Here is a 17,116-nt window from a genome sequence, read left to right as displayed (position 1 = left end):
CGCTCTAATATAGCACAGCAAGCGAATTTGTTAATGAACTTTCACAGCAAATTAACAAAACGTCAAGTTCGAACATATGAGTCAAGTACGGCTTTGAGTAAGTTGGATAATGAACACTGACTCTGAGTTTTAAATTTGGCAGGTTACCAGTTCAACCCTTGTCACTTGCAGTTTCAAATAATTATTTAATAATAAATAAATACAAAAAATTATTCCAAGACCGCAGAGTATTAAGCAATACTCGAAACAAGTATATGGTCAGCTAAAAATTCAATTAATTAAAAATAATAAAATTTAGTTGTAATTTACTACTGTTCAAAATACTTCTCTATTGAAAACAATAGTTTACATTAAAAATTTAATTTATATCGTCAAAACGGACGTTAAAAAGGACGTTACGTATTATGAGATTTATCATGCTATCTCCAGAGAAAATCTTGTGATTTAAGTCCTTTCTAATAAAAGCTAGTTGTCGGAACTGAAATCATAACTATTAGACTACTGCAAGTTATGCTCTATAACAGGGCTGTCCAAAAAACGGGGCGCGGGTTGGTGCGGACCTCTAATCTGTGGAATGTTTTGTATTGGTCCGCGATCGAATCTGGTCTGAACAACCCTGTCTAATGTTTGTGCGGCCCGCGGTATGTTTTTAATCGGCTACAATTACGCAAATTTTCTTTTCGTGTACTGGTAAAACTACATTATTTTATTTTCATGGTACACCAAATAAATGAATTTAAATTTTGATTCTGCGGCCCTCAAATCTGTGTAGTGTTTTGTATTGCTCCGCGATCGCATCAGGTCTGAACAGGGTGTTCGATGACTTAAAAAAATGTATAGATAAAATATGAAGTATCTCAAATATTCTCTCTCTAATAATTTAGATTTAAACCTATTGAAATAAATATCTATATTAGCTTTAATAAGACATAATACCCCCCTTGAGGGCTCAATGACTTAGAGTAAGATTTGAAAGTCAAAGAAATTAATTATTTAGTACTTGATTTCTCACATTAATTGTCATTTTGGGAAAACATAAATCTCGTGGGATTACTACACTTGAACTCAGTCACCTTAACCCAAGTGTGCCTTTCTTAAATAAGAAAATAAACCCAAACTAAATTACAAAACCTAAGAAGCAAAACTAATTAATCCAAATATGCAAATTAGAGCGCAATATAGAGCCGAGTGAGTGATGCCACGACTCTATGATTGAGTGTGTAAACTGACTTGTGGGACGCGACAATGAGTGGATCGGGGAGTACGAATAGAAAGATATGACATACCTTATTAAATATTTTTGTAATTAATAAACGCTCAGCATAAATAAATCCTTTCGTACTGTAATTACGCACTACAAACACAAAAGACTGACAACCTCAGGGCAAATATTTAAATAAAATAATTTTAATTAAATATTTTTATTCTAATTTGACTTGTCTCACTTTTGCTTCTATATCTATGTGTGTACATATCTCATACTCTACTTCTTGTTTTTATTTACAGATTATTAATTTCACGACAAGTGCGAAATCTACAAATTGCAATAGTAAAACTGCGTGTTCTCTGCAGCTGTAAAGGAGCCAAAGTAGGCGCGTAAACTGCCGCGGGATAAAATTTACATAATTGAACGGCAAACTAGGCGAGCGTGGAGAAAGCAAACAAAGGCAAGGACAACGGGTAAGTGTTGTAAAATGAAATAAAAAAAGAACCAATGTTTAACCCATAAGAACCACAATTTTAGCTATCATTTTATGTAGAACAGAATGCGTTGCTTTACGGTTTGTTGTGTTTCATTTTGGCGGGTCGTTTGTTTGCATAGGCAACGTAGGTTTCGAATCGAGTTAGGTGCGTTTTGTGTACTGAAAAATGACTATAATTATTCCCCAATGACGCAGTAAAATCATAAAATCTTAAAATGATAAAATATTAAAGACAGTCACTTAAAATGAACTCGAGATAAATTACATTTAAAATTCAGTGAAAATGAAAATTTTTGATAAGTGGATGAGTGTAAACCTAGGTAAGTAGGTAGGCAGTTTAGAGTAGAGTAAAAAGCATTAAAATTCTTTGTATGTTCAGTAGTAAACTATATAGTTTATTATTCCAAAGTATGCATAATAGTTTAAGCGACAATTCTATACACTTTACATACGCAGTTGAAACATAAAATTGCGTATGTTATAAACATTTGCAATGCATAGCCACATCAAATTTCTTAACCTAGCCAGGCCACATTTGTCCTAATGAAGCTGAAAAATTGTGTCAACATGTTGATTTTTCACTTTGCATGCCTTAATTGCAAGCTGACTTCCACACACAAGCCCTCACGAATAGGGTTACCGCCTCAGCCGGCGAAGTGTTAATTTGATTGCAATACAGTTATAGTGCTTGAGAGTGTATGAGTGTTTGCTCTATCAAATTGTCACGAAATTATTACCGTAATGTTGCAGCATCAGCCCTGCTATTTATGTATGTGAATGTGGCCATGATACTGGCTCGTTTGTGGAAGACTGCATTTGCCAAAGTTTGCTTAAATTGGACGTTTTAACTCAATTTCATCGCTGTACGAAAGACTATATGCGACGTGTTCCACGTTGAATAACTAAAGAGGTTTGTAAATTAAAACTTAGAGAAACAATTTATTAAATCATAAAACTATTTTAAAGTTGAGTCGCAGTGAAAGCCTGAGAAAATGGAAAGGAAAACTTATTTGCTAGTCAAAAAAGAGAAGAGATTATTCGCAATTTATGGTTTAATTTTGCTATTTTCGCGTTATAATGGAGGGTTCCAAGTATATAAAAGGTTTTGTGAGGTAAAATAATACATATAGCTTTAATAAGTAATTGAATGAATAATTTATCTAACCTTCATCCAATTTTACAAAATCAGCAAGTTTTAGAATTCAACTTTTAAAAGCAAATTGGTGTTTTAAATGATGCAATATGCTAAGTAATTCATCTAAATAAGTGATTTCAAAGCACAATAAAAATGTCTTAACTAAATACTTAAGAGAGAAATAGTATCCATCAAATAATGGTTACTTAAAAAGTTTATATTAAAAACACTGTATAACGATGTGGAATATCATTAAGATTAAAATTGAAGATCTCATACAACAAGGAATATTGATATACTAATTGTATGTTGTGGTGTTGGCGAAAGCCCTTGACATTGTCTGAAAATATCGACAATTTAATGAGTACATTAAACGACAACAACATGTAAGAAACTTTCTTAGAGTTTCCAAGAGCGATCAAGTTAACGTTCCGGAGTCACTCGTCGATTACTCGACGACCAGTTTCCACCACCTTCAAAGTGCCTATACAAACACATGTCCACGGGCTACAACAACAATAGTTTCGTAGATTTGGAAATGAATCTGTATATATATATTCAGGATACATGATATCAAAAAAAAGTCTATTCAAAAGGTATCTATATGAGTTAAATAATTTGAATTTTGCAGAATTGGAGCTTTTTTAACTGAAAGTTTTTTTTTGTAAAGTTTTTGTTATTTGGAAAGCATTGGCACAGGAAATGGAGAGACTATTAATGATCCAAAATACAAAGAGAGCATAAGAAAAACAATGTATTGTGTAGAAACTCAGGAATGTACATTTAAAAGTTATAACAGCGAAATATCTTGTGACCCCTTGCTCGTCGTAGGATCTAGGGAAACTAATATAAAAGCCAATTACAGGCTAATATTTTTATCAAATAATCGATAAACACTCTCATTTATAATCATTGTATTGAGCATTAAAGTTCTTTACCTGTTTCTGATAAAGCACTGCAGCTGGACAGTCACAAAGAATGTGCATGGTCGTTTCCTCTTCTTCGAGGCGTAATCTGCATTCCGAGTTAGCAGATAATTGTAGTTTATGAAGGTGATATTTCAGGCCATAATGACCTGTAATGAAACCCGTTATCAACCTTAAATTACATTTAGAGAATTTAAGAATGTCTTTGTAGGAGTACGGTGTTATCAGTGCTTTACTTTGTCTGAGTCCTGGAAAGTTTACCCAGTACTCCAGCCGCTTTTGTAAAATGGATAATATAAATTTTGAAAACAAAATTGAGATTTCAGAAACCAATGTCTACCGCTTCTATGAAATGGATACAAAAATGTGTCAAACATATGCTATGATTGCACAAAATTGAATTACAAATACTTTTCAAAAGAAAAACCCACATTTTGTCTTGCTTATCATATGAAACAAAATAAAACCAAACAAGTGGCAAACTTTTATAAAAAGAAAGGTTCTAAAGAAAGGTTCTGAAATCTGGTGTTAGCACAATAGTTTACCTTAGTTGTGATTAATCGCAATCCTCCTAAAAAAAAAAAAATAAATTAAGTAATAATAGTCATTATAATAATAACACTGACGAAATAATTAATTTCATCCTTATCCATACATCTATCCATCTCTTTCTACATTTATGTATTTAAATATTTGTTAATATTCCAACTACTCTCTGGTTGACATAGTTCTTAATAAGATGACCGAATATTGAGAACTTATTAGAAGAGGCGTGGTGAATACTGCAAGGCTTTCTGCAGTCCCTCTCTTTGGTCAATCATATATAAGAACTCATGCAGAAAAATTGCGCACTCGTTTTGATAGACATTGTAGAAATTATAACAGCTTATATTAAGAGGAAACTTCCAGGAACATTCCATGAAGTGAATATCCGGCTCTATGGTCTATTTTTTGATAGTTTGTCAGACTGTTAATCGGTACGGACGAATGATCTATTTAAATTTGTCGGATGAATTAATATATTTTTAATTAATATATTTATATATATAATCTCACTTCATCTTAATAGATGGAGAGAGTTGAGCACTTGTAGACAGACCAAACTCATGTTACCTAAACCGTGGGCCAGGGAAGCGATAAAAGTGCTTAGCTATTCGCGGAGCACTCTAAGCTGGCTGACCTCACTAATTACTGGACATGGCAACTTCAAGTATCACCTCAAAAAGATAACTCTTGCTGAGGAAGACACTTGCAGACTATGTCTAGAAGAAAAGGAGACAGCGGTGCATATATTGTGCCAATGTCCAGCACTGGCAAGTAGGAGGAAGACTGTCTTGGGACACCATTGGGTTGGTGACGACTTGGCAGGAAACCTCAAGCTAAATGAGATGCTTGCATTAACAAAAGATGTAGTTATGCGAACGGAAGCCACTCCAGCTTTAACTCAATAACAACATCCGAGAATCGAAGGACGAAAAAGGACCCAAGTCGTTTCGTGGTCTACTTCGACTAATCCTTCACTTCAGTGGGGCCACTTGTTGGACAGTGCGCTGTCCCAACGTCCCACCATATATATATTATATATATATTATATATAAATTTATATTATATATATTTATAATATATTAAAAATATTATTATATTTATATTATTTATATTTATTATAATTATTTATATGTATATTATATTTTTATATTTCGAGGATTTCTTGCTATAAATATGGTAGTAAAAATGCCAAAAATCGTCATATTTTATCAGCGAAAAAATATTTATTGAACTTTGATTCCAACCAACACTGGTTGTTGTTTGCATACAATATTAAAATTGAATACACAAAATAAATACTTAAATACACTAAATAAATACTAAATTAACTCTTTGTAAATCCAGGCAGATCCAGTCAACAAGTAAATAAACTTAGTTGTTAATTATATCAAGTAGCCTTAAATTTGTATAAGGACCGATAGAAACACTTATTAATTTTTTAGTATACGTTTGCTTTGATTTTAACATTAAAAAGTAAAACTGAAAATACTTTTAAAATAAAAACTTTCCTTTTAGAAATTAAACAAAATTGATTTTTGAATTTACCTATTTGAAAGATAAAAAGAATTTGTAATATTAGTAAAATACTTGAAAATTATTCATTAAATCAAAAATAAAATGATAAAATAAAATAATATTTATTTTATCACATTCAAATTTATTCTTCCCGAAGGATAAAAGTAAATTGAGTGCATTTTGTAGTATTTCTGAGAAAATTATAAATAATGTATATACATATATATGCCACCGATTAAATAAGATCAGTTTATGTTTTTGCCTAATTTTAAACAACTTCAGTAAGTGTTAGTCAAAGCTTACACTGAACATACCCGTTCTTACATACAATTTTAAACGTTTTGCTAATGCAGTATAAACTCAACCTAGCGTAAAGTTAGATAGGTGAAGGGCATACCTAATTTTACCTATTATTTGCATTTATGAATTATTTACATGGAAGTTTTAGGTAAAATGCTTTTCCAACTTTTCGAAATCAAAGCAACTAAATTAATAAGTTCTAAAGTTAACTTATAACTTAAACTCACAGAACATGAAGAGAAAATTAATTTTGAAACTCACAACTAATTAAATAAAATGAAAATTTATACTGAATGAGATTGCTTCAAACATTTTGAACAGAAAACAAGAAATAAGAGGAAGCACGGTAAACAACCTGAACCTGAGAACTTTTCACTTATTCAGCAGTACACTGTGGCGTATGAGTAACATTGGCGAGAAGCATGTTAATTTTAACCCATTTCTAAATCCGGTAAATTGCTAAAAATACACTTTATGAAGCACGCATCAACACACGCATAAAACGTACCGCCAGGATACAAGCAAATAATGTACCCACAAATGTAAATAATACAAAAGCAATAAAATACGTGTTCACTCTGGATATAAGGATTATGGATACCAAGGGCAAATGCGGGGCTTGAGTTGGAAATCCACAAACTTCATATGTGTGGAAGTGCAAAAAAAAAAAATTACGCAGCATACGTGTACGCGCTCATTTGTAATTCCCGAGAGTGGCGCATAAATTTCAGTCCAAAAACCTGAGTTGCATAACTAAATAAAATAAAAAAAAAATTATTCAAACAAAAAAAGTAAACACAAACAAAAACAAAGGCAAAACAAAAAAAAAACAAAACAAAAAAATAAAAATAAAAATGAGAATGAAAAGTACAAACAGCAGCGATTTGTAATTTTAACAAATGTGAAATGAGTCCAAACACACCAATTCGTGCTAAAAACACGCCATAAACAAATGAAAACGCTCCGGAAAGCAATTCCGAAAGAGTGTTTTAGCCTCAATAAAGTGACTTGAGTTGGTAAAAGTTTTGGGCCGGGTGCGAAATTGATTTGAATTTTATTACTGCAATGTTATGCGCGCCACCGTGCGCACTTACATTGGCGGCCATAAAAAAGTTATATCTACTGCTCTCTAAGTACTACCAACTTTTATTGTTTATTTCGTCTTACAGTTTTTTTTAATGCAGTATCAGGTTAAACATACAAATTTTGCCATTTTTATGTACTTAAATAAACATAAAAAATTTATTTTAATTAACCTATTAGATGTCTTATAATGTACTTGGGTTCGTTCTCTTCTGATTTGTTATTGTCGTGAGAATTGTGATAATTTGTTTGCAAATTACTTTCAAATTATTTTTTAAGTTATTAGAATTAATATAATATAAGAATGACTTTTTGTCGTTCCTTACTACTCGAGGAAGTATATAGCTTTACTCTGATACCTTACTTTTGCAATCACTGCAAAACAATATTAACCATTGCTACGTTAATAGAGATTAATCCAGTGTTACTTTCTTTTTTGAATTTGTTTGTACAGTAAAAAATATCGTGAGCAAGCACCATCGGATATATCAATATAGTCAGGACACAAAAGTATCTATACTCTAAAATAGTACTTGGTACTAATAGAACTAATAATAATAGTACTAGCTTCACTGTGACATCTTCAGCAAATTCAGTATTGCAAACACTGTTTCGCTCTTTATTAAGTTGTTTCTTTATAGTTCGTTTTGAGCACTGCACCTTCACATGTTTTCCATACGATCCTAAACATGATATTTTGAAGTTTTCCTAATTCTGACTTATTCAATATCACTATCTATTTTGAATTCGTTTTTACAACAAAAACAAGCACTAATATGTTGCTATGTTTTTTAAATTTGTTTGTACAGTAAAAAATATCTTGAACAACCACCAACGGGATAATAGAACTAAAAATATTCCACGGTTAATAGAGACTTATCTAGTATTACTATGCTTTTTAAAATTATCAGAAAAACTCGCATAGCACCAACGAGATCAGCAATTTAGTCAGTATGTATAGATCAGTATGTATATACTACAAATAAAACTCGATACTAAAGTTAATAGTACTAAAAGCATTGTTCGGTTAATATAGAGAAAGATTTATGAAAGCATTCGTTCAACGGAACTTTCCTTACAAAACGATTCTTTATGGGTTCGCTATCAGATCTCTTGATTGCTTTTTTTATAAGACCAGTACGTTTTGCAGATGTTTTCAAGACACTCAAATAACTTTTTTTTGTTATATTTTTAAATATAAGTTAATATAATATATACACAATCTATTTCCTGTATTTTGTATTTTAGTTATTCTAACATAAAATATTAAGAGAATCACCTTAATAAACTAGTTCCGGACCATGTTCCACAATCATATACAATGTTATAAATTTGATGAAAATTTTGTATATTCCTGATTTGAGATGATAACCACGTAGTCAAAAATCTCTTCGCATCTATTGCATGGATCTGTCATTTGATCACAGATTTCAATAGCCTGAACTACAGATATACTTCTGTTGCGATTTCATGTGCTAACTATATAATCCAAATTTTCGACAAATAATCATCAGATTTTTATAAGTTGGTAGGCGACATCTTATTTTATTTTAGCAGTGGCAAATGTGGTACGTTCAAGGTATGAATAGTCGAAAGTAACTGCATATTTAAATTTGCTTACTGAAGGTGATGTGAAGAAATCTTGTCGGATGTATTGTCAATGCTAATAGGTTATTACATTTTGCTGTATTTTGCAAATTATTTATATTAGCGGTTATATTAGCTGACAGTATACGTATAACATATGTGAAGTCCAAACCCATGAACTATATATGGTGGGACGTTGGGGCAGCGCACTGTCCAACAAGTGGCCCCACTGAAGTAAAGGATTAGTCGAAGTAGACCACGAAACAACTTGGGTCCTTTTCCGTCCTTCGATTCTCGGATGTTGTTATTGAGTTAAAGCTAGAGTGGCTTCCGTTCGCATAACTACATCTTTTGTTAATGCAAGCAGCACATTTATCTTGAGGTTTCCTGCCAAGTCGTCACCAACCCAAGACAGTTTTCCTTCTACTTACCAGTGCTGGACATTGGCACAATATATGCACCGCTATCTCCTTTTCTTCTAGACATAGTCTGCAAGTGTCTTCCTCAGCAAAAACTATCTTTTTGAGGTGATACTTGAAGTTGCCATGTCCAGTAATTAGTGAGGTCAGCCAGCTTAGGGTGCTCCGCGAATAGCTAAGCACCTTTATCGCTTCTCTGGCCCACGGTTTCGGCAACATGAGTTTGGTCTGTCTACAACTCTCTCCATCTATAAAGATGAAGTGTCTTATCCACTTATAGACATAGGCTGCCGTCATGCTGTACCCCAATGGTATTCTGGACTCCGGGCCACAGAAATTATGGCTTGATCCTTGCTTGAACCCATGAACTACTAAAAGTAGATTTACGTTTATCCTAGTCTTTGCTTGTAGACTCTTTTCATTATATTTTCTTAAAGTAATCATCAAATCTTATTGATTGGTTCAATTTATTTCACATGATATCCCTTCGTTTATAAGATGTTGTACATTTTGGTACATTAATTAAAGTGAATAAAATTTAAATTGGTTAGAGAACACTTTACCTTATTCCGAAATTATGGAAAATGTATCAAACACTTAAACGCTATGAGTTGTTACTCATATTAAGCCCTCACAGGTGCAGCATACTAGAGTTATGATTTTTTCAGCCAATATTTCTGAGGTCATCTATGCTTGCGTGGTAATTTAAATATATTTTTAGTAGATAGATAAAGTGGAAGGAGGATCATATCCTCCTCAATTATCTAAGAAATACATTTTGATCCTACATTCCTCGTAATTGAGAATAGAAAGTTGGGCATATATGAGAACCAATTGGACGCATTGATAAATACAAATATCTGGGAAATAACAGTGTTAGAAATATTGCTAAATTAAAGTATGATAAAGTGTTGGGCACTCAATACCTTAAACCTAGTTCTGGACCACACTGAACGTAGACGCAACACATGGTCTGTTGTATCCTCTTCGAGTGCCTTTAGATATGTATAAGTTAACTACTTAATATTTTATTCTGTTATACTATTTAACTTTTAAATTTATAGAAGAAATAATTGCATCAAATTATATTTATTATTTTATCAATCTACAATTAGTAACAAATATGTAGTAATATTTTATAATTATATTTCATTAAATTTTAATAAACATTTTCCGTATAAATTTCCGTTTTAAACTTGAGCTTTCCTGTCTTCATAATTAACAGTTTAGGTAAGTTTCTAAGTAGCAAAGTAAGGAGCAGAGTATCTCCTTACGCTACTGTAAGTAAATGCAGCTAATTTTTAAAATAAATTAAGAATCAATGTTGCTGGTATTTCAACTGAATTGTAGAAAATCTGTAAATTACTTCCCTTCACGGAAAATACCACTTTTACCGTTAATAAATTTTCTACATATCTTTACTTGCTGCTCGTGTCATTGTTGTTCGTATTGTTGTTGTTGTTGTAGTTATTATTGTTTTTATTATTATTGTTGCACTCGGAGTATCCTTGCCCATTCACAAAGTTGTAATAACTTAGTTTCTTAGACACGCGCTCAAATAACTCACATGTGGCATTTAAATATTTTAAAAGGCCACAACAACAATTGTTGCATATCCTTTGCATGCCACGATAATGTTCGTGCTAGCAACCAAATACTTGCAACATACTACTTATCGCTGCTACCGCAATGACCCCCCAACTTATTCACAATACACCAGTAAGCAACGGTACTGCAACAATAACAGCAATTGCAGTAACAGGAGAGTGCAATATTATCTTCAGTTATTTATGAAATTTATGTACCTGCAGCCTTTGTTGCTATCTTAATCCCGCCAAAATGTTGCATGTCTACAAGTGCTGGTATCTAAATGCCAAGTTGCTGTTGTAGCCACAGCTGCCGCTGTTGTTGTTGGCATATTACTTACGAAGCAACTGTAGCCGTCTCACATAGCCGTGGAAATTTTTGCATATTTTGCTAGATTTATTCCAAGCGAATTGCATGCAACATTCTAAGCTCATGCAATGTTGCTACGAACTGCTGTTTTCACTACACGAGAAATGATAAATAGTTTTATGTGCACTAATCGCGCTGAAATTGTGCTTCGGTTAACAATGTATCCTAAAACTGCATAATATTGGATTATACTAGAGTGAATAACTATATACGTATGCGAAAGGATATACTTTTGATATTAATGCACAAAAATATCTTGTACTTTTTAAGGTTAACAATGGGTTTTAACTTGCATAAAATTAAAAATAACAATAGAACTTTTTAACAAAGTATATATAATACGGGTAAATAATTGAGTAAATGATTAAGAATTAAATTTCATATTAAAATAAACCTAATGTTAATTTCTTTTACGAAAAGTGAAGCCTGGTACTTGCAGTCCAAATAAATTATATACGGACTACAAACTAATTAAAAAAAATTCATATATTCCCTTAGACCACCGATGATGAGTACTTGGCAATACTCCAAACAACATTGTACTTAGTTGAGTCTTTTACGAGTTAATGCATCTGACCACTTTTACTTTTTGATAGCTGGGTGGTTTCTGCAGAGTCCCACCCATCTCACTGACTACCTTGTGTATTCCTCATTCGTTTCGTGATTATTCAATGACTGATCTAAGATCCACATACCGCCCCGTGTGGTTAGTGATTACTCTGAGATTAGCTACTCTACTCTGAGATTTTCGTATATACGAGGGCGGTTTGATAAGTCAGTGACTTTTTTAATAAAACAAATTTTTTTCGGGAAATAAACATTTTATTTTTCTACATAATCACCTTTTAGCTCGATACATTTAGTCCAGCGTTTTTCTAATTTTCTTATTCCCTCCAAATAATAAGTTTTCTCAAAGCTCTCAAAATACGCGTTTGTTTCGGTAATGACTTCTTCACACGATTCAAATCTCTTACCGCCCAGCCATTTCTTTAGGTTTGGAAATAGAAAATAATCGCAGGGGGCAATAATAAATCTGGAGAATATGCTGGATGGTGTAGCAGTTCGTATCCTAATTCGTGGATTTTGGCCATCGTGACTTAATCAGCACACGAAATTCCCTTTTTTTTATTTTTGTAAAAATTCACGAGGTTGTCTGCTTTGAACGATTATCAAACACCAACGGAACGACGTAGCTTGCTCAAAATTAGAAAGTTGCTCACTGGTAGATTACAGCTGACGGCAGTACTAATGCATTTGGAGTAACTGCGCGGAAAATTCAAAAAGTCACTGACTTATCAAACCGCCTTCGTAGCTTAAGGGCTCTGTCCCTTATAAATTTTTTGACCAGATCTATCTTAAGGTCAGCATTATATGGTCAGCCAAATTTCAATAAATTAACTAATAAATTTTTGTTGTTGTTGTTTTTGTTTTCATTTTAATTCGAACCCTTGTAACTTTTAATATTAATGTTATTTTTACATTACAAAAAGCATGCATAAATATTTAAGAAATGCATTTTATTATTTATATTTTTACAAAGAATATGAACAGTCCAATTTAAAAATTTTTTATATGAAAAATGTTTTTGAGCATTGCGAAATTGTGGGGCGAATATCCGTAAAATTTCAATTTAAATGTAAACAATGCCAAAAAAAGTGCAATTGCAATTTCATTTTCACAAAACCATAAAAAACTTAACAAAATAAAATGAAATTGTTATGAAATGAAATAATACTTTTAGAACAAAAGTAATTTCGAATCATAAAACAAGCAAACTTTACGACGAATTTTCTAGCAATTTTAGCAAAAAATATCCACAAACAACTTGGATTCGATGGTTTAACGAGCACAAAATAACAAAAAATAAGTTTCGAGAAGATACAGTGGAATATCTTGGAAAGCACATTAAAAAGTTATCAAACGCATAGCAAAAATCGCTACAAATCGCTAAAAATCGCTAAAAATCACTGAAAATAGCAATAAAATCAAAATTAACATAATAAACAAATATTTATATACAATATATGTATAGCAGTTGTCGATTTTAATTTGGGTTAAATGATCAAAAATTGCAAATTTACTAATAAATAAACAAATTAAATAAGTAAGAAAATTTAGTTAAACAAAAAAAGTTTATAGTTTTTAAATAAATAAATAAAATTATTAAAATAAATAAATAAAATTATTAAAAAATAATTATATTAATATTTATAAACTAATTTCTTATAAATTTCATTAGTATTTGATGTGCTAAATAAAATCACATAAAAATGTATCTAAGCGTTTTGTTTAAAAACAAATTCGTTGAAACATTTTGTTTATTTATGAATACTGACAGAAAACTCATTGAAAGAAAACTTTAATTTGCATTTATTTTATCTGAATGTAAATTTTATTTAATATCTTTTCTCTTTTGCTGAAGTTCAATGAACTTAAATTGATTTTGTTACAGTAAAAGAATTTAAACTTTTTTCATTTAAATATTCTTTGAACAGCCACAAACATGCCAATTAATTTTTTGCAATATGTTGCGGAGAGGAACTTATATACATACACATTGACGATAACTTTTTTATAATATATTAACAAATCATTAAGTCTATCAATGTTTTTATTAGCTTTCAATAAAGTTCTTAACGTAATATTTTAAATAATATTAAATATGATATAAAATTAAGTTGAACTTATCTATTGATATTGTTGTCTTAAATATCTGCGCAGATTGTTGGCTTAAAAAATAAAGAATTCTTTCGGAAAATTATAAAGAAAAATAAATAAAGATAAAGAGAAATATTTACTTATGGTGGGACGTTGAGACAGCGCACCGTCCAACAAGTGGCCCCACTGAAGTGAAGGATTAGCCAAAGTAGATAACGAAACTACTTGGGTCCTTTTTCATCCTTCTTTTCTCAGATGTCATTATTGAGTTAAACCTGGAATGGCTTCCGTTCGCATAACTACATCTCTTGTTATTGTAAGCAGCTCATTTAGGTTGAGGTTGCCTGCCAAGTCATCACCAACCCAGTGGTGTCCCAAGACAGTCTTCCTCCTACTTGGCAGTGCTGGACATTAGCACAATATATGCACCGCTGACTCCTTTTCTTCTAGATATAATATGCAAGTGTCTTTCTCTACAAGAGTTATCTTTTTGAGGTATTATTTGAAGTTGCCATGTCCAATAATTAGTGAGGTCAGCCAGCTTAGGGTGCTCCGCGGATAGCTAAGCACTTTTATCGCTTCCCTGACCCACGGTTTCGGCAACATGAGTTTGGTCTGTCTACATGTGCTCAACTCTCTCCATCTGTTAAGATGAAGTGAGGTTATTCATTTATAGACATAGGCTGTCATCATGTTGTAGCCCAATGGTATTCTGGGTTCTGGGCCGCAGAAGTTATGGCTTGATCCCTGCTTTGCAAGTTTATCTGCCTTCTCGTTTTACTCGATGTGTCCTGTAACCCACATGACCGTTACCTCATTTCCATGAGCACATTCCATGAGCTTGGTTACACATTCTTGAACTAAGCTGTTAGCTATATAAGGATAAAGAGAAATGTATGAATCTAATAATCAGTAATCAGTACTACTAACTAACAACAACTTAACCGGTATGATTGGTGGAAACTACTAGACGTTGCTAAGAACAATAAACATCTGTGAAGAACATACTAGTTAGTTAAGACTTATTATAATGTTAAATAAAAAAAACCATATTTCTTGCATTCAACAATCCAAAATACTGATTAAATAGTATTTAGGTTGCATAAAAGTCTTAGGAAAATGCATATAAACATGTTGACAACATACTTCAAGGAATAACCAAATAAATTGTATATCTTTTAAATGTCATTTTCTTATACTTGCTATATTCAGAAAAATAATTTGTTTGGTTTAACCAGATTTAAATGAAATCTCAGGTCAAAATATTCTTACTTGACGCAACATATTGGTTCACCCTTACCATATGTTGGTTTTTATATTAACTACATGAGCTAAAACTTTTCTAGCAAAGTGATCAGGTTAATTTAACTAGTATGTGATTAGAGCACATTTTTTTGAGTGTCTAATTCTGAGTATATTTTAAGTCATAGATCACATAAACAAAGTTATCGACAATAGTTTGTTGTACGTCATTTATATGAAGAAATCCCAGAAAAGTATGAATGTCTTCTGATCAGGAATAAATAGAATAGAATATATTTATACTTTTTGGACCTTTAACTAGTAGATCTAATCAATTCTTCTAAGCAATGTATAACTACTTGAATTTACATTAGTAGAACAGTAAAACAGAGACAAGATTATTGAGAGATTATCTTAAGGGTCTTTCAAGTTTTTATTACCATCTCAACAGGATGACAGAATATCGGCTCTGTTTGTAGACAGATTACCTAAGATCTATCAAATTTAATTTAGGCTGGAAGGAGATAAATCATCTTGGTGCTTCTGATACCGTTTGTTATAAAAAAAATTCCAACAGATAATACTTTGAGCTTCATTCAAAGATGAGGGTCTTTTATTATTTTGGTTCGGTTGTTATTAAAGAAGATCTGATATTCTCACTGCGCTCTAATTTGTTGGGAGCTCATTACCATTTTAATTTCATTTCTGTTCTGTAAGGATTACATATGTAAGGACAGATATTCTTTGCAAAATTTAAATGAAGAAATATTTATGCAACATATTATGATGCTTACATACTTATCTACTGTACATTCAAAGTTAGTTAAGAACTCTACTACTTTATATCTCAAAAATTTAACAAGATTAAAATATATCTTACAATAGTTATTTAGCATAAATGGGTATTTACGAAGATATGGGTTTAATACGTTTGTGTAAGTTTTACCAAAAATTCAATAATTCTATTTAATAATAATTTATAATGTAATAGTCTTATGTACACAACTGTAATGCGTGTCATATTTTTATTATGATTTTAAATTTTCTATTATAACTAAAATATTTAACACTTTACCACTTAGGGCTCGAGTGTCATTTATGACAACTCTTTTAATATTTTTGAATAAACAGTTTTATAGATGCAAACGAGCTACTTAAAACGTACAAAACACAACCATACAATAAAATTATGAAAGCTCGAAAGTGGTACTTAAGCCCCTTGAAGAGACTTAAAAATGTCATAAAGTGTGGCATTTGGTATAGTAAAAAATCAACAATTGTCTGCATTGTAGTGCTGATGAAAGACGAGTGATCTCGTTTCCAACAAAAGCTGAAAGTGCAATTAACTGGAATGCAATCAAATGATTTTTATATAAAATAAATGAAGACTTTAACACACTTTACAACAGATTTCCCACTCACATTGCAATATTATTATTTTATATTAATTAGTAAAAATAACAAATTCCTACAACTGAAATTTTTTTTAATTACCTACACAAGTATAGATTAAAAAAAAAAAATTTTACTTTTTTTGTTAATGAATATAACTCATTGCTTATTCAAATAAAAATTATAAATTTTATGAAAGAGAATTTAAGCTAACAAATAGCTATCTTCACCGAACCGCACCTTGAGTCTTCAGACACTTATAAGTACCCATAAACTTAACATTATCGCATCTCATCTAAAGATTATTGCATATAAAAGGTGACATAATAACAGTCATTGCAGTATTACGTTGAAATGGGTGATGAGCAATGGAGAGCCCTGAAATGTTGCTCGTAATGAAGACGTTGCAGGTAAATGTGTTAAGTTGAAAGGCGGCTCTGTTGCCATACATCTTACCATCTTACCATCTTAGAGTGAATTTATTTAAAATATGACATTAAATTACATTAAAGTGAAAATGTTAAGAAGCTTATAACTGGCTTAAGAGCATATTTTATATGCGCTCCTCACACATAATGGCCCATTTTGAAGTATTAGCTCCAACACGTATGGGCCAAAACATTTATGTGAGTACGTTTTTATGGTGAACGTGCT

At 31.6% G+C, this 17,116-nt stretch overlaps 2 protein-coding genes across 3 annotated transcripts in view; both read left to right on the top strand.

The window, feature by feature from the left end:
* LOC119668724 (trichohyalin-like) overlaps positions 1–17,116 on the top strand; it is a gene marked incomplete at its 3' end in the record, with an annotated part of 281,901 nt that overhangs the window by 34,579 nt on the left and 230,206 nt on the right.
* Positions 1,508–17,116, top strand: part of LOC119677864 (collectin-12-like) — a 321,969-nt gene continuing 306,360 nt past the window's right edge. Inside the window, exon 1 of the mRNA XM_038089423.1 lies at positions 1,508–1,680. The gene's annotated coding sequence lies outside the window, so the exon portion shown is untranslated. The remainder of the gene's footprint in view (positions 1,681–17,116) is intronic.

The sequence above is a fragment of the Teleopsis dalmanni genome, chromosome 1 (genome assembly GCF_002237135.1).
Source record: "Teleopsis dalmanni isolate 2A chromosome 1, ASM223713v2, whole genome shotgun sequence".
Lineage (NCBI taxonomy): Eukaryota > Metazoa > Arthropoda > Insecta > Diptera > Diopsidae > Teleopsis > Teleopsis dalmanni.
Note: the sequence above shows the minus strand (reverse complement) of the source record. Positions and strands in the feature narration are given on the sequence as shown.